The sequence below is a fragment of the Dendropsophus ebraccatus genome, chromosome 4, assembly GCF_027789765.1.
Source record: "Dendropsophus ebraccatus isolate aDenEbr1 chromosome 4, aDenEbr1.pat, whole genome shotgun sequence".
Lineage (NCBI taxonomy): Eukaryota > Metazoa > Chordata > Amphibia > Anura > Hylidae > Dendropsophus > Dendropsophus ebraccatus.
The window spans coordinates 25,628,713-25,642,951 of NC_091457.1; the positions used below are offsets into that span (position 1 = coordinate 25,628,713).

General features: G+C 49.4%; 20 non-coding genes across 20 annotated transcripts; all 20 read left to right on the forward strand.

Annotated features, from left to right (window-relative positions):
- The first annotated feature begins 364 nt into the window (after positions 1-364).
- TRNAE-CUC (transfer RNA glutamic acid (anticodon CUC)) lies at positions 365-436 on the forward strand. Its single transcript has one exon. It is a non-coding gene; the product is annotated as a tRNA-Glu (tRNA).
- Positions 437-700: 264 nt separating this feature from the next.
- Positions 701-772, forward strand: TRNAE-CUC (transfer RNA glutamic acid (anticodon CUC)). The gene has a single exon. It is a non-coding gene; the product is annotated as a tRNA-Glu (tRNA).
- Positions 773-1,473: 701 nt separating this feature from the next.
- On the forward strand, positions 1,474-1,545 carry TRNAE-CUC (transfer RNA glutamic acid (anticodon CUC)). The gene has a single exon. It is a non-coding gene; the product is annotated as a tRNA-Glu (tRNA).
- Positions 1,546-1,809: 264 nt separating this feature from the next.
- On the forward strand, positions 1,810-1,881 carry TRNAE-CUC (transfer RNA glutamic acid (anticodon CUC)). Its single transcript has one exon. It is a non-coding gene; the product is annotated as a tRNA-Glu (tRNA).
- Positions 1,882-2,582: 701 nt separating this feature from the next.
- TRNAE-CUC (transfer RNA glutamic acid (anticodon CUC)) lies at positions 2,583-2,654 on the forward strand. Its single transcript has one exon. It is a non-coding gene; the product is annotated as a tRNA-Glu (tRNA).
- A 264-nt stretch (positions 2,655-2,918) lies between these two features.
- Positions 2,919-2,990, forward strand: TRNAE-CUC (transfer RNA glutamic acid (anticodon CUC)). Its single transcript has one exon. It is a non-coding gene; the product is annotated as a tRNA-Glu (tRNA).
- Positions 2,991-3,691: 701 nt separating this feature from the next.
- Positions 3,692-3,763, forward strand: TRNAE-CUC (transfer RNA glutamic acid (anticodon CUC)). Its single transcript has one exon. It is a non-coding gene; the product is annotated as a tRNA-Glu (tRNA).
- Positions 3,764-4,027: 264 nt separating this feature from the next.
- Positions 4,028-4,099, forward strand: TRNAE-CUC (transfer RNA glutamic acid (anticodon CUC)). The gene has a single exon. It is a non-coding gene; the product is annotated as a tRNA-Glu (tRNA).
- Positions 4,100-4,800: 701 nt separating this feature from the next.
- TRNAE-CUC (transfer RNA glutamic acid (anticodon CUC)) lies at positions 4,801-4,872 on the forward strand. The gene has a single exon. It is a non-coding gene; the product is annotated as a tRNA-Glu (tRNA).
- Positions 4,873-5,136: 264 nt separating this feature from the next.
- Positions 5,137-5,208, forward strand: TRNAE-CUC (transfer RNA glutamic acid (anticodon CUC)). The gene has a single exon. It is a non-coding gene; the product is annotated as a tRNA-Glu (tRNA).
- Positions 5,209-5,909: 701 nt separating this feature from the next.
- Positions 5,910-5,981, forward strand: TRNAE-CUC (transfer RNA glutamic acid (anticodon CUC)). The gene has a single exon. It is a non-coding gene; the product is annotated as a tRNA-Glu (tRNA).
- Positions 5,982-6,245: 264 nt separating this feature from the next.
- TRNAE-CUC (transfer RNA glutamic acid (anticodon CUC)) lies at positions 6,246-6,317 on the forward strand. Its single transcript has one exon. It is a non-coding gene; the product is annotated as a tRNA-Glu (tRNA).
- Positions 6,318-7,018: 701 nt separating this feature from the next.
- TRNAE-CUC (transfer RNA glutamic acid (anticodon CUC)) lies at positions 7,019-7,090 on the forward strand. The gene has a single exon. It is a non-coding gene; the product is annotated as a tRNA-Glu (tRNA).
- Positions 7,091-7,354: 264 nt separating this feature from the next.
- TRNAE-CUC (transfer RNA glutamic acid (anticodon CUC)) lies at positions 7,355-7,426 on the forward strand. The gene has a single exon. It is a non-coding gene; the product is annotated as a tRNA-Glu (tRNA).
- Positions 7,427-8,127: 701 nt separating this feature from the next.
- Positions 8,128-8,199, forward strand: TRNAE-CUC (transfer RNA glutamic acid (anticodon CUC)). Its single transcript has one exon. It is a non-coding gene; the product is annotated as a tRNA-Glu (tRNA).
- A 264-nt stretch (positions 8,200-8,463) lies between these two features.
- TRNAE-CUC (transfer RNA glutamic acid (anticodon CUC)) lies at positions 8,464-8,535 on the forward strand. Its single transcript has one exon. It is a non-coding gene; the product is annotated as a tRNA-Glu (tRNA).
- A 701-nt stretch (positions 8,536-9,236) lies between these two features.
- TRNAE-CUC (transfer RNA glutamic acid (anticodon CUC)) lies at positions 9,237-9,308 on the forward strand. The gene has a single exon. It is a non-coding gene; the product is annotated as a tRNA-Glu (tRNA).
- Positions 9,309-9,572: 264 nt separating this feature from the next.
- On the forward strand, positions 9,573-9,644 carry TRNAE-CUC (transfer RNA glutamic acid (anticodon CUC)). Its single transcript has one exon. It is a non-coding gene; the product is annotated as a tRNA-Glu (tRNA).
- Positions 9,645-10,345: 701 nt separating this feature from the next.
- Positions 10,346-10,417, forward strand: TRNAE-CUC (transfer RNA glutamic acid (anticodon CUC)). Its single transcript has one exon. It is a non-coding gene; the product is annotated as a tRNA-Glu (tRNA).
- Positions 10,418-10,681: 264 nt separating this feature from the next.
- Positions 10,682-10,753, forward strand: TRNAE-CUC (transfer RNA glutamic acid (anticodon CUC)). The gene has a single exon. It is a non-coding gene; the product is annotated as a tRNA-Glu (tRNA).
- The last annotated feature ends 3,486 nt before the right edge of the window (positions 10,754-14,239 follow it).

Below are 14,239 nucleotides of genomic sequence, written 5' to 3' on the forward strand. Positions count from 1 at the left end.
TTTCTAATCCTGGATAACCCCTTTAGAGGGCTTATCCAGGCTCAGAAAAACATGGCCGCTTTCTTCCAGAAACTGCACCACTCTTCTTGTCCTCAGTTTGTTTGTGGTTTTGCATCCCACTTCCATTGGAGTGAAAGGAGCCGAATTGCCATTCCACACCCCACCTGGGAACAGGTGTGACGCTGTTTTTGCAAGAAAGTAGCTGCGCGTTTTCTTCTCCTGGATAACCCCTTTAACGCCTCTCTTGCTGTATTTTTTGTGAAATCTCTCAATTTTTATTTTCGAATATACCACCTTTCGACTTGACTTTTCAAGGGCATTCTCAGACAAGCTGCTGACGCTAGCCGCCAGCCCCCACGTCTTCTCCCTGGTGGTCTAGTGGCTAGGATTCGGCGCTCTCACCGCCGCGGCCCGGGTTCGATTCCCGGTCAGGGAAGTTTTACCTTTAATCCTCCCGGGTTGCTAAGCGACTCCGACGCTCGACTGCTCCTCGCCGCTACGCATAACCTTTGCTCCTTTTCTTAGCTGCCACAGCTTGTTGAGCTCTCTCGGACTCTTGTCCTACACATTGACGCCTCCCTTGCCGTAATTTTTAGAAAAGCCGCCATCCTTTTTTACTAGTGTACCGCCTTTCGACTTGGCTTTTCCACACCATTCTCAGTCAGTCCACCCATGGAGTGGGGAGAATGAGCACAACTTCTCCCTGGTGGTCTAGTGGCTAGGATTCGGCGCTCTCACCGCCGCGGCCCGGGTTCGATTCCCGGTCAGGGAAGCTTCGAGTTTGCTCTTTTTTTTCAATCCCCTGAGATTGTGAAGCCACTCGGATGCTCGACTGTTCCTCGCCATTACGCTGTGCGTTCCAAAAAACCTTCCTGTGTTTCTTTGCCACCAGTTTTTTGAGCTTTTTAAGACTTTTTCTTGGATGATAAAGTGCTTATCCAGGCTTGGAAAAGCGTGGCTTCTTTCTTCAAAAAACTGCACCTCTTTTGCCCTCGGTTTGGGTGTGGTTTTGCAGCTGAGTTCCATTGAAGTGAATGGAGCTGAATTCTAATACCACACCCCACCTGGGGACGGGTGTGGTACTGTTTGTGCAAGAAAGTAGTTATCTTTTTTCTAATCCTGGATAACCCCTTTAGAGGGCTTATCCAGGCTCAGAAAAACATGGCCGCTTTCTTCCAGAAACTGCACCACTCTTCTTGTCCTCAGTTTGTTTGTGGTTTTGCATCCCACTTCCATTGGAGTGAAGGGAGCCGAATTGCCATTCCACACCCCACCTGGGAACAGGTGTGACGCTGTTTTTGCAAGAAAGTAGCTGCGCGTTTTCTTCTCCTGGATAACCCCTTTAACGCCTCTCTTGCTGTATTTTTTGTGAAATCTCTCAATTTTATTTTCGAATATACCACCTTTCGACTTGACTTTTCAAGGGCATTCTCAGACAAGCTGCTGACGCTAGCCGCCAGCCCCCACGTCTTCTCCCTGGTGGTCTAGTGGCTAGGATTCGGCGCTCTCACCGCCGCGGCCCGGGTTCGATTCCCGGTCAGGGAAGTTTTACCTTTAATCCTCCCGGGTTGCTAAGCGACTCCGACGCTCGACTGCTCCTCGCCGCTACGCATAAAATTTGCTCCTTTTCTTAGCTGCCACAGCTTGTTGAGCTCTCTCGGACTCTTGTCCTACACATTGACGCCTCCCTTGCCGTAATTTTTAGAAAAGCCGCCATCCTTTTTTACTAGTGTACCGCCTTTCGACTTGGTTTTTCCACACCATTCTCAGTCAGTCCACCCATGGAGTGGAGAGAATGAGCACAACTTCTCCCTGGTGGTCTAGTGGCTAGGATTCGGCGCTCTCACCGCCACGGCCCGGGTTCGATTCCCGGTCAGGGAAGCTTCGCGTTTGCTCTTTTTTTCAATCCCCGGAGATTGTGAAGCCACTCGGATGCTCGACTGTTCCTCGCCATTACGCTGTGCGTTCCAAAAAACCTTCCTGTGTTTCATTGCCACCAGTTTTTTGAGCTTTTTAAGACTTTTTCTTGGATGATAAAGTGCTTATCCAGGCTTGGAAAAGCGTGGCTTCTTTCTTCAAAAAACAGCACCTCTCTTGCCCTCGGTTTGGGTGTGGTTTTGCAGCTGAGTTCCATTGAAGTGAATGGAGCTGAATTCTAATACCACACCCCACCTGGGGACGGGTGTGGTACTGTTTGTGCAAGAAAGTAGATATCTTTTTTCTAATCCTGGATAACCCCTTTAGAGGGCTTATCCAGGCTCAGAAAAACATGGCCGCTTTCTTCCAGAAACTGCACCACTCTTCTTGTCCTCAGTTTGTTTGTGGTTTTGCATCCCACTTCCATTGGAGTGGAGGGAGCCGAATTGCCATTCCACACCCCACCTGGGAACAGGTGTGACGCTGTTTTTGCAAGAAAGTAGCTGCGCGTTTTCTTCTCCTGGATAACCCCTTTAACGCCTCTCTTGCTGTATTTTTTGTGAAATCTCTCAATTTTTATTTTCGAATATACCACCTTTCGACTTGACTTTTCAAGGGCATTCTCAGACAAGCTGCTGACGCTAGCCGCCAGCCCCCACGTCTTCTCCCTGGTGGTCTAGTGGCTAGGATTCGGCGCTCTCACCGCCGCGGCCCGGGTTCGATTCCCGGTCAGGGAAGTTTTACCTTTAATCCTCCCGGGTTGCTAAGCGACTCCGACGCTCGACTGCTCCTCGCCGCTACGCATAAAATTTGCTCCTTTTCTTAGCTGCCACAGCTTGTTGAGCTCTCTCGGACTCTTGTCCTACACATTGACGCCTCCCTTGCCGTTATTTTTAGAAAAGCCGCCATCCTTTTTTACTAGTGTACCGCCTTTCGACTTGGCTTTTCCACACCATTCTCAGTCAGTCCACCCATGGAGTGGGGAGAATGAGCACAACTTCTCCCTGGTGGTCTAGTGGCTAGGATTCGGCGCTCTCACCGCCGCGGCCCGGGTTCGATTCCCGGTCAGGGAAGCTTCGCGTTTGCTCTTTTTTTCAATCCCCTGAGATTGTGAAGCCACTCGGATGCTCGACTGTTCCTCGCCATTACGCTGTGCGTTCCAAAAAACCTTCCTGTGTTTCTTTGCCACCAGTTTTTTGAGCTTTTTAAGACTTTTTCTTGGATGATAAAGTGCTTATCCAGGCTTGGAAAAGCGTGGCTTCTTTCTTCAAAAAACAGCACCTCTCTTGCCCTCGGTTTGGGTGTGGTTTTGCAGCTGAGTTCCATTGAAGTGAATGGAGCTGAATTCTAATACCACACCCCACCTGGGGACGGGTGTGGTACTGTTTGTGCAAGAAAGTAGTTATCTTTTTTCTAATCCTGGATAACCCCTTTAGAGGGCTTATCCAGGCTCAGAAAAACATGGCCGCTTTCTTCCAGAAACTGCACCACTCTTCTTGTCCTCAGTTTGTTTGTGGTTTTGCATCCCACTTCCATTGGAGTGAAGGGAGCCGAATTGCCATTCCACACCCCACCTGGGAACAGGTGTGACGCTGTTTTTGCAAGAAAGTAGCTGCGCGTTTTCTTCTCCTGGATAACCCCTTTAACGCCTCTCTTGCTGTATTTTTTGTGAAATCTCTCAATTTTTATTTTCGAATATACCACCTTTCGACTTGACTTTTCAAGGGCATTCTCAGACAAGCTGCTGACGCTAGCCGCCAGCCCCCACGTCTTCTCCCTGGTGGTCTAGTGGCTAGGATTCGGCGCTCTCACCGCCGCGGCCCGGGTTCGATTCCCGGTCAGGGAAGTTTTACCTTTAATCCTCCCGGGTTGCTAAGCGACTCCGACGCTCGACTGCTCCTCGCCGCTACGCATAAAATTTGCTCCTTTTCTTAGCTGCCACAGCTTGTTGAGCTCTCTCGGACTCTTGTCCTACACATTGACGCCTCCCTTGCCGTTATTTTTAGAAAAGCCGCCATCCTTTTTTACTAGTGTACCGCCTTTCGACTTGGTTTTTCCACACCATTTTCAGTCAGTCCACCCATGGAGTGGGGAGAATGAGCACAACTTCTCCCTGGTGGTCTAGTGGCTAGGATTCGGCGCTCTCACCGCCGCGGCCCGGGTTCGATTCCCGGTCAGGGAAGCTTCGCGTTTGCTCTTTTTTTCAATCCCCGGAGATTGAGAAGCCACTCGGATGCTCGACTGTTCCTCGCCATTACGCTGTGCGTTCCAAAAAACCTTCCTGTGTTTCATTGCCACCAGTTTTTTGAGCTTTTTAAGACTTTTTCTTGGATGATAAAGTGCTTATCCAGGCTTGGAAAAGCGTGGCTTCTTTCTTCAAAAAACAGCACCTCTCTTGCCCTCGGTTTGGGTGTGGTTTTGCAGCTGAGTTCCATTGAAGTGAATGGAGCTGAATTCTAATACCACACCCCACCTGGGGACGGGTGTGGTACTGTTTGTGCAAGAAAGTAGATATCTTTTTTCTAATCCTGGATAACCCCTTTAGAGGGCTTATCCAGGCTCAGAAAAACATGGCCGCTTTCTTCCAGAAACTGCACCACTCTTCTTGTCCTCAGTTTGTTTGTGGTTTTGCATCCCACTTCCATTGGAGTGAAGGGAGCCGAATTGCCATTCCACACCCCACCTGGGAACAGGTGTGACGCTGTTTTTGCAAGAAAGTAGCTGCGCGTTTTCTTCTCCTGGATAACCCCTTTAACGCCTCTCTTGCTGTATTTTTTGTGAAATCTCTCAATTTTTATTTTCGAATATACCACCTTTCGACTTGACTTTTCAAGGGCATTCTCAGACAACCTGCTGACGCTAGCCGCCAGCCCCCACGTCTTCTCCCTGGTGGTCTAGTGGCTAGGATTCGGCGCTCTCACCGCCGCGGCCCGGGTTCGATTCCCGGTCAGGGAAGTTTTACCTTTAATCCTCCCGGGTTGCTAAGCGACTCCGACGCTCGACTGCTCCTCGCCGCTACGCATAAAATTTGCTCCTTTTCTTAGCTGCCACAGCTTGTTGAGCTCTCTCGGACTCTTGTCCTACACATTGACGCCTCCCTTGCCGTTATTTTTAGAAAAGCCGCCATCCTTTTTTACTAGTGTACCGCCTTTCGACTTGGCTTTTCCACACCATTCTCAGTCAGTCCACCCATGGAGTGGGGAGAATGAGCACAACTTCTCCCTGGTGGTCTAGTGGCTAGGATTCGGCGCTCTCACCGCCGCGGCCCGGGTTCGATTCCCGGTCAGGGAAGCTTCGCGTTTGCTCTTTTTTTCAATCCCCTGAGATTGTGAAGCCACTCGGATGCTCGACTGTTCCTCGCCATTACGCTGTGCGTTCCAAAAAACCTTCCTGTGTTTCTTTGCCACCAGTTTTTTGAGCTTTTTAAGACTTTTTCTTGGATGATAAAGTGCTTATCCAGGCTTGGAAAAGCATGGCTTCTTTCTTCAAAAAACAGCACCTCTCTTGCCCTCGGTTTGGGTGTGGTTTTGCAGCTGAGTTCCATTGAAGTGAATGGAGCTGAATTCTAATACCACACCCCACCTGGGGACGGGTGTGGTACTGTTTGTGCAAGCAAGTAGTTATCTTTTTTCTAATCCTGGATAACCCCTTTAGAGGGCTTATCCAGGCTCAGAAAAACATGGCCGCTTTCTTCCAGAAACTGCACCACTCTTCTTGTCCTCAGTTTGTTTGTGGTTTTGCATCCCACTTCCATTGGAGTGAAAGGAGCCGAATTGCCATTCCACACCCCACCTGGGAACAGGTGTGACGCTGTTTTTGCAAGAAAGTAGCTGCGCGTTTTCTTCTCCTGGATAACCCCTTTAACGCCTCTCTTGCTGTATTTTTTGTGAAATCTCTCAATTTTTATTTTCGAATATACCACCTTTCGACTTGACTTTTCAAGGGCATTCTCAGACAAGCTGCTGATGCTAGCCGCCAGCCCCCACGTCTTCTCCCTGGTGGTCTAGTGGCTAGGATTCGGCGCTCTCACCGCCGCGGCCCGGGTTCGATTCCCGGTCAGGGAAGTTTTACCTTTAATCCTCCCGGGTTGCTAAGCGACTCCGACGCTCGACTGCTCCTCGCCGCTACGCATAAAATTTGCTCCTTTTCTTAGCTGCCACAGCTTGTTGAGCTCTCTCGGACTCTTGTCCTACACATTGACGCCTCCCTTGCCGTAATTTTTAGAAAAGCCGCCATCCTTTTTTACTAGTGTACCGCCTTTCGACTTGGTTTTTCCACACCATTCTCAGTCAGTCCACCCATGGAGTGGGGAGAATGAGCACAACTTCTCCCTGGTGGTCTAGTGGCTAGGATTCGGCGCTCTCACCGCCGCGGCCCGGGTTCGATTCCCGGTCAGGGAAGCTTCGCGTTTGCTCTTTTTTCAAATCCCCGGAGATTGTGAAGCCACTCGGATGCTCGACTGTTCCTCGCCATTACGCTGTGCGTTCCAAAAAACCTTCCTGTGTTTCATTGCCACCAGTTTTTTGAGCTTTTTAAGACTTTTTCTTGGATGATAAAGTGCTTATCCAGGCTTGGAAAAGCGTGGCTTCTTTCTTCAAAAAACAGCACCTCTCTTGCCCTCGGTTTGGGTGTGGTTTTGCAGCTGAGTTCCATTGAAGTGAATGGAGCTGAATTCTAATACCACACCCCACCTGGGGACGGGTGTGGTACTGTTTGTGCAAGAAAGTAGATATCTTTTTTCTAATCCTGGATAACCCCTTTAGAGGGCTTATCCAGGCTCAGAAAAACATGGCCGCTTTCTTCCAGAAACTGCACCACTCTTCTTGTCCTCAGTTTGTTTGTGGTTTTGCATCCCACTTCCATTGGAGTGGAGGGAGCCGAATTGCCATTCCACACCCCACCTGGGAACAGGTGTGACGCTGTTTTTGCAAGAAAGTAGCTGCGCGTTTTCTTCTCCTGGATAACCCCTTTAACGCCTCTCTTGCTGTATTTTTTGTGAAATCTCTCAATTTTTATTTTCGAATATACCACCTTTCGACTTGACTTTTCAAGGGCATTCTCAGACAACCTGCTGACGCTAGCCGCCAGCCCCCACGTCTTCTCCCTGGTGGTCTAGTGGCTAGGATTCGGCGCTCTCACCGCCGCGGCCCGGGTTCGATTCCCGGTCAGGGAAGTTTTACCTTTAATCCTCCCGGGTTGCTAAGCGACTCCGACGCTCGACTGCTCCTCGCCGCTACGCATAAAATTTGCTCCTTTTCTTAGCTGCCACAGCTTGTTGAGCTCTCTCGGACTCTTGTCCTACACATTGACGCCTCCCTTGCCGTTATTTTTAGAAAAGCCGCCATCCTTTTTTACTAGTGTACCGCCTTTCGACTTGGCTTTTCCACACCATTCTCAGTCAGTCCACCCATGGAGTGGGGAGAATGAGCACAACTTCTCCCTGGTGGTCTAGTGGCTAGGATTCGGCGCTCTCACCGCCGCGGCCCGGGTTCGATTCCCGGTGAGGGAAGCTTCGCGTTTGCTCTTTTTTTCAATCCCCTGAGATTGTGAAGCCACTCGGATGCTCGACTGTTCCTCGCCATTACGCTGTGCGTTCCAAAAAACCTTCCTGTGTTTCTTTGCCACCAGTTTTTTGAGCTTTTTAAGACTTTTTCTTGGATGATAAAGTGCTTATCCAGGCTTGGAAAAGCGTGGCTTCTTTCTTCAAAAAACAGCACCTCTCTTGCCCTCGGTTTGGGTGTGGTTTTGCAGCTGAGTTCCATTGAAGTGAATGGAGCTGAATTCTAATACCACACCCCACCTGGGGACGGGTGTGGTACTGTTTGTGCAAGAAAGTAGATATCTTTTTTCTAATCCTGGATAACCCCTTTAGAGGGCTTATCCAGGCTCAGAAAAACATGGCCGCTTTCTTCCAGAAACTGCACCACTCTTCTTGTCCTCAGTTTGTTTGTGGTTTTGCATCCCACTTCCATTGGAGTGGAGGGAGCCGAATTGCCATTCCACACCCCACCTGGGAACAGGTGTGACGCTGTTTTTGCAAGAAAGTAGCTGCGCGTTTTCTTCTCCTGGATAACCCCTTTAACGCCTCTCTTGCTGTATTTTTTGTGAAATCTCTCAATTTTTATTTTCGAATATACCACCTTTCGACTTGACTTTTCAAGGGCATTCTCCGACAAGCTGCTGACGCTAGCCGCCAGCCCCCACGTCTTCTCCCTGGTGGTCTAGTGGCTAGGATTCGGCGCTCTCACCGCCGCGGCCCGGGTTCGATTCCCGGTCAGGGAAGTTTTACCTTTAATCCTCCCGGGTTGCTAAGCGACTCCGACGCTTGACTGCTCCTCGCCGCTACGCATAACCTTTGCTCCTTTTCTTAGCTGCCACAGCTTGTTGAGCTCTCTCGGACTCTTGTCCTACACATTGACGCCTCCCTTGCCGTAATTTTTAGAAAAGCCGCCATCCTTTTTTACTAGTGTACCGCCTTTCGACTTGGCTTTTCCACACCATTCTCAGTCAGTCCACCCATGGAGTGGGGAGAATGAGCACAACTTCTCCCTGGTGGTCTAGTGGCTAGGATTCGGCGCTCTCACCGCCGCGGCCCGGGTTCGATTCCCGGTCAGGGAAGCTTCGAGTTTGCTCTTTTTTTCAATCCCCTGAGATTGTGAAGCCACTCGGATGCTCGACTGTTCCTCGCCATTACGCTGTGCGTTCCAAAAAACCTTCCTGTGTTTCTTTGCCACCAGTTTTTTGAGCTTTTTAAGACTTTTTCTTGGATGATAAAGTGCTTATCCAGGCTTGGAAAAGCGTGGCTTCTTTCTTCAAAAAACTGCACCTCTTTTGCCCTCGGTTTGGGTGTGGTTTTGCAGCTGAGTTCCATTGAAGTGAATGGAGCTGAATTCTAATACCACACCCCACCTGGGGACGGGTGTGGTACTGTTTGTGCAAGAAAGTAGTTATCTTTTTTCTAATCCTGGATAACCCCTTTAGAGGGCTTATCCAGGCTCAGAAAAACATGGCCGCTTTCTTCCAGAAACTGCACCACTCTTCTTGTCCTCAGTTTGTTTGTGGTTTTGCATCCCACTTCCATTGGAGTGAAGGGAGCCGAATTGCCATTCCACACCCCACCTGGGAACAGGTGTGACGCTGTTTTTGCAAGAAAGTAGCTGCGCGTTTTCTTCTCCTGGATAACCCCTTTAACGCCTCTCTTGCTGTATTTTTTGTGAAATCTCTCAATTTTTATTTTCGAATATACCACCTTTCGACTTGACTTTTCAAGGGCATTCTCAGACAAGCTGCTGACGCTAGCCGCCAGCCCCCATGTCTTCTCCCTGGTGGTCTAGTGGCTAGGATTCGGCGCTCTCACTGCCGCGGCCCGGGTTCGATTCCCGGTCAGGGAAGTTTTACCTTTAATCCTCCCGGGTTGCTAAGCGACTCCGACGCTCGACTGCTCCTCGCCGCTACGCATAACCTTTGCTCCTTTTCTTAGCTGCCACAGCTTGTTGAGCTCTCTCGGACTCTTGTCCTACACATTGACGCCTCCCTTGCCGTAATTTTTAGAAAAGCCGCCATCCTTTTTTACTAGTGTACCGCCTTTCGACTTGGCTTTTCCACACCATTCTCAGTCAGTCCACCCATGGAGTGGGGAGAATGAGCACAACTTCTCCCTGGTGGTCTAGTGGCTAGGATTCGGCGCTCTCACCGCCGCGGCCCGGGTTCGATTCCCGGTCAGGGAAGCTTCGAGTTTGCTCTTTTTTTCAATCCCCTGAGATTGTGAAGCCACTCGGATGCTCGACTGTTCCTCGCCATTACGCTGTGCGTTCCAAAAAACCTTCCTGTGTTTCTTTGCCACCAGTTTTTTGAGCTTTTTAAGACTTTTTCTTGGATGATAAAGTGCTTATCCAGGCTTGGAAAAGCGTGGCTTCTTTCTTCAAAAAACAGCACCTCTCTTGCCCTCGGTTTGGGTGTGGTTTTGCAGCTGTATTCCATTGAAGTGAATGGAGCTGAATTCTAATACCACACCCCACCTGGGGACGGGTGTGGTACTGTTTGTGCAAGAAAGTAGTTATCTTTTTTCTAATCCTGGATAACCCCTTTAGAGGGCTTATCCAGGCTCAGAAAAACATGGCCGCTTTCTTCCAGAAACTGCACCACTCTTCTTGTCCTCAGTTTGTTTGTGGTTTTGCATCCCACTTCCATTGGAGTGAAGGGAGCCGAATTGCCATTCCACACCCCACCTGGGAACAGGTGTGACGCTGTTTTTGCAAGAAAGTAGCTGCGCGTTTTCTTCTCCTGGATAACCCCTTTAACGCCTCTCTTGCTGTATTTTTTGTGAAATCTCTCAATTTTTATTTTCGAATATACCACCTTTCGACTTGACTTTTCAAGGGCATTCTCAGACAAGCTGCTGACGCTAGCCGCCAGCCCCCATGTCTTCTCCCTGGTGGTCTAGTGGCTAGGATTCGGCGCTCTCACCGCCGTGGCCTGGGTTCGATTCCCGGTCAGGGAAGTTTTACCTTTAATCCTCCCGGGTTGCTAAGCGACTCCGACTCTCGACTGCTCCTCGCCGCTACGCATAACCTTTGCTCCTTTTCTTAGCTGCCACAGCTTGTTGAGCTCTCTCGGACTCTTGTCCTACACATTGACGCCTCCCTTGCCGTAATTTTTAGAAAAGCCGCCATCCTTTTTTACTAGTGTACCGCCTTTCGACTTGGCTTTTCCACACCATTCTCAGTCAGTCCACCCATAGAGTGTGGAGAATGAGCACAACTTCTCCCTGGTGGTCTAGTGGCTAGGATTCAGCGCTCTCACCGCTGCGGCCCGGGTTCGATTCCCGGTCAGGGAAGCTGGGATCAGGTGTGATGCAAGAAAGTTGCTGCGCGTTTTCTTCTCCTAGATAACCCCTTTAACGCCTCTCTTGCTGTATTTTTTGTGAAATCTCTCAATCTTTATTTTCGAATATACCACCTTTTGACTTGACTTTTCAAGGGCATTCTCAGACAAGCGGCTGACGCTAGCCGCCATCCCCCACGTCTTCTCCCTGGTGGTCTAGTGGCTAGGATTCGGAGCTCTCACTGCCGTGGCCCGTGTTCGATTCCCAGTCAGGGAAGTTTTGTGAGGGTAGTTCTATGTTTTTATACTTTTATATTGAGAAATTATATTTCCCTTTGAACGGACGAGCAATGCTTATGCAATTTAAGATGGTGCCTGTATCCTGCCAAGTATTCCTGAGAGCTGATACAATAGTAACAAGATGTGAGACATAACAAAGGAGCTGCTGTGATCACGAAGAGAACATTTCACAATACAGCGAGGGACAACACAGTTGGATACAAGATAGATATGCTTACTATCTGCTTTAAACACGCCCTTTCCTTTGTACTGTGTGTAAACTATTACTTTCTCAATAAACCTCAGTGCCGTGTGATGATTCCGAGGGCAAACACTGCAGGGACTGAGATTGAAGCTGAATTTTGCGTCAAAGTCTTTCTTAGTGTGCGCGCACCTGCCTGAATGATTTGGAGCAAGTGACTGACCACTATTAAAGTGACCCCTGTCATTGGCGGGAGTCACGACCCCGTCAATTGGCGCCCAAGCGTGGGGCCACGGCCAGAGGACCATTGAGGATCATCGACCCGTGCCAGACCCTTGGTGTTGGACCGCGATTCACTGACCCGAGGCTTGATCACCCTCATCAGAGTCACGGTGAGTGTATGCATATTTATATGTGTCATTTGCCAGTGATCGTCAGTGAGTTGGGGGTCCATCTGGATCGGTGTTCCACGTTGAGGTGATACAACGGTATTGGTCTGTGTGCCGTGGTCTGAACTTTAACTGTTCACCGGCTTATCACCAGTTGCTCAGTCACTTGTGGTTCACTTAACCAGAAGATTTCTTTGCAGATTCAAGGGAAACAGAAAGTGAAACTTGCAGTCATATGTTTTGCTAGAAACTGACTCGAATTAACTCTTTATAGAAAGTAAACAATCGCAGCATCTAGCCTAGGCACAAGGCTGCTAGTCCGAGAAAGGAAACAGAGCAGGTGCTGTCTGAGGTAGACGTGTATGTATATGAAGATATTACCCAGTGACAACAATCTGTGGTTGGGGACCTAACACTCGGAGCCTGTAACCTGGCATTGGTGGTTCCAAGTGGTGATTGTGGAGTCACATATCCGGTGAGTAGCTACACGGATAAGTAATATCACCAGGCTGTTAACATGCTGAGATTGTTTAAAAGGAAGCACACACTGCCAGACGGTGCACAGACGGCAGTGGATTTAGTTCGGGTCAGGGAAGGCAAGAAATATGTGAAGGATGCCCAAAACTCGCTGAATTGCCGACCACTGGGAGGCTTCAGCCGAGTATATGGAGAAAGATGACCTATAATGGTGCTGGTTCTGGTCACTGAGGGTGGACCTGTTTTAAGTGTGGCATGCAGAATCTTGATTGGCGAGACATATGTTATAATTGTGGTGCCCACAAGCCACACCTTGGCGAGGGCGTATCCAAAGTCCCGCCCCATGAGGTCACACCTCATATCTCGCCTGTTGCCCCTCTATATCCGGTACTCACCCCTTCCGGTTCCTATTTCCAAGGCCCTGTTTCCTCCCAAGCCCAAGGTGGAACGCATGGTGACACGCAAGGCCCTAAGCCTGCCGCCATTTTCCCTAAGTTGAGTGATTTTCTCAACACTCCGGAAGCTCAAGCCATGCTTCGTAATCGGAGACAGGCAATAGAACCGGATACTAGATCCACTGGAAGTGATTCCGGATGGAGAGAATTTGACCTGGTCCAACCACGGACGCGGCAGAGTGAAGATTGGCCACCGCCCCCGGAGCCTGAGCCTGCCCCCATAGTGATCCAGGCCACCCCAGTCAAACCCGAAGTAGTGTCCCCCACAGGACCGCTCCCTTCTACCCTCCCTCGACCAGTCGAACAATGGAGTGGTAGAGCGCTTAAAAGTAATGCAGGAAAAAGAGGGCAACAGATATCTCTCTGATGTTATTGTAAACTTTGCTAATGAACATCTAAAGCATCAAGGAGGACTGGCCCGGTCTGTAGCATTAGCAGCAGGTCTCTCTCTACAAAGGGATAGTGACCAGCTGGTTAGTGAACAAGGCCCTGTGGCTACAGGAGGTATTGCAGTTACTGGCCCAGGTTTTGATTATACATGCAGTGGGCCCCAGATATGGCTCAAGTCAGGCTGATGACTGTAAGCGCCAGTTGCAAAGTGCAGTCTGGAACACTTTAGTATACCTGTCTACCCCAACCGCAGTGGAAAGAGGTATCAAGTCGGTCATATTTCCCCTCATTTCTGTAGGACTATTTGGGTTCCCTGTAAGAGAGGGAGTACAGACTCGGATGCAGACCATAAAATCATTCATTGCCACTCAAACCACACAGTTAATTGACATTAGGGTAATCACTGATGATCCGGACAAACTCCCTCTATTAACCTCTTAAGGACATAGGACGTACCGGTACGTCCTATGTCCTCACTTGCACTTCAAAGCCGCTTTGAAGTGCCGCGATCCCGGGTGCCGCGTGTAGCCCGGGACCGCTGCTATTAGCGGGCACGGTCTGATCGCCGTGCCCGCTAATTAGCTAATCGGAGGCAGCTGTCAAAGTTGACAGCTGCCTCCGATTACCGGAGGCAACGTTTCCCTGGTGTCTAGTGGGGGAGATCGCTCCTCCGGGACCTTGTCCCGGAGGAGCGATCTCCGTTACTGATGCCGGCCGGGGACGCGTCCAAGATGGCGCCGTCCTCGGCTCGGCACTCGTTCGTTTTCGGCTGCAGCAGCCGAAAGCAAACGAGTGCCGATCTCATGGATCTCTGCAGCATATCTATGCTGCAGAGATCTCAATGAGAGATCCAAGTGTATATACTAGAAGTCCCCCAGGGGGGCTTCTAGTATATGTGTAAAAAAAAAAAAAAAAGTGTTGTTAATAGTAAAAAGCCCCCTCCCCTAATAAAAGTCTGAATCACCCCCCTTTTCCCAGGTTTTAAATAAAAGTAAACAAATAAATAAATAAATAAACATGTTTGCTATCGCCGCGTGCGTAATCGCCCGAACTATTAATTAATCACATTCCTGATCTCGTACGGTAAACGGCGTCAGCGCAAAAAAAATCCCAAAGTGCAAAATTGCGCATTTTTGGTCGCATCAAATCCAGAAAAAATTTAATAAAAAGCGATCAAAAAGACGTATATGGGCAATCAAGGTACCGATAGAAAGATCACATCATGGCGCAAAAAATGACACCTCGCACAGCCCCATAGACCAAAGGATAAAAGCGCTATAAGCCTGGGAATGGAGCGATTTTAAGGA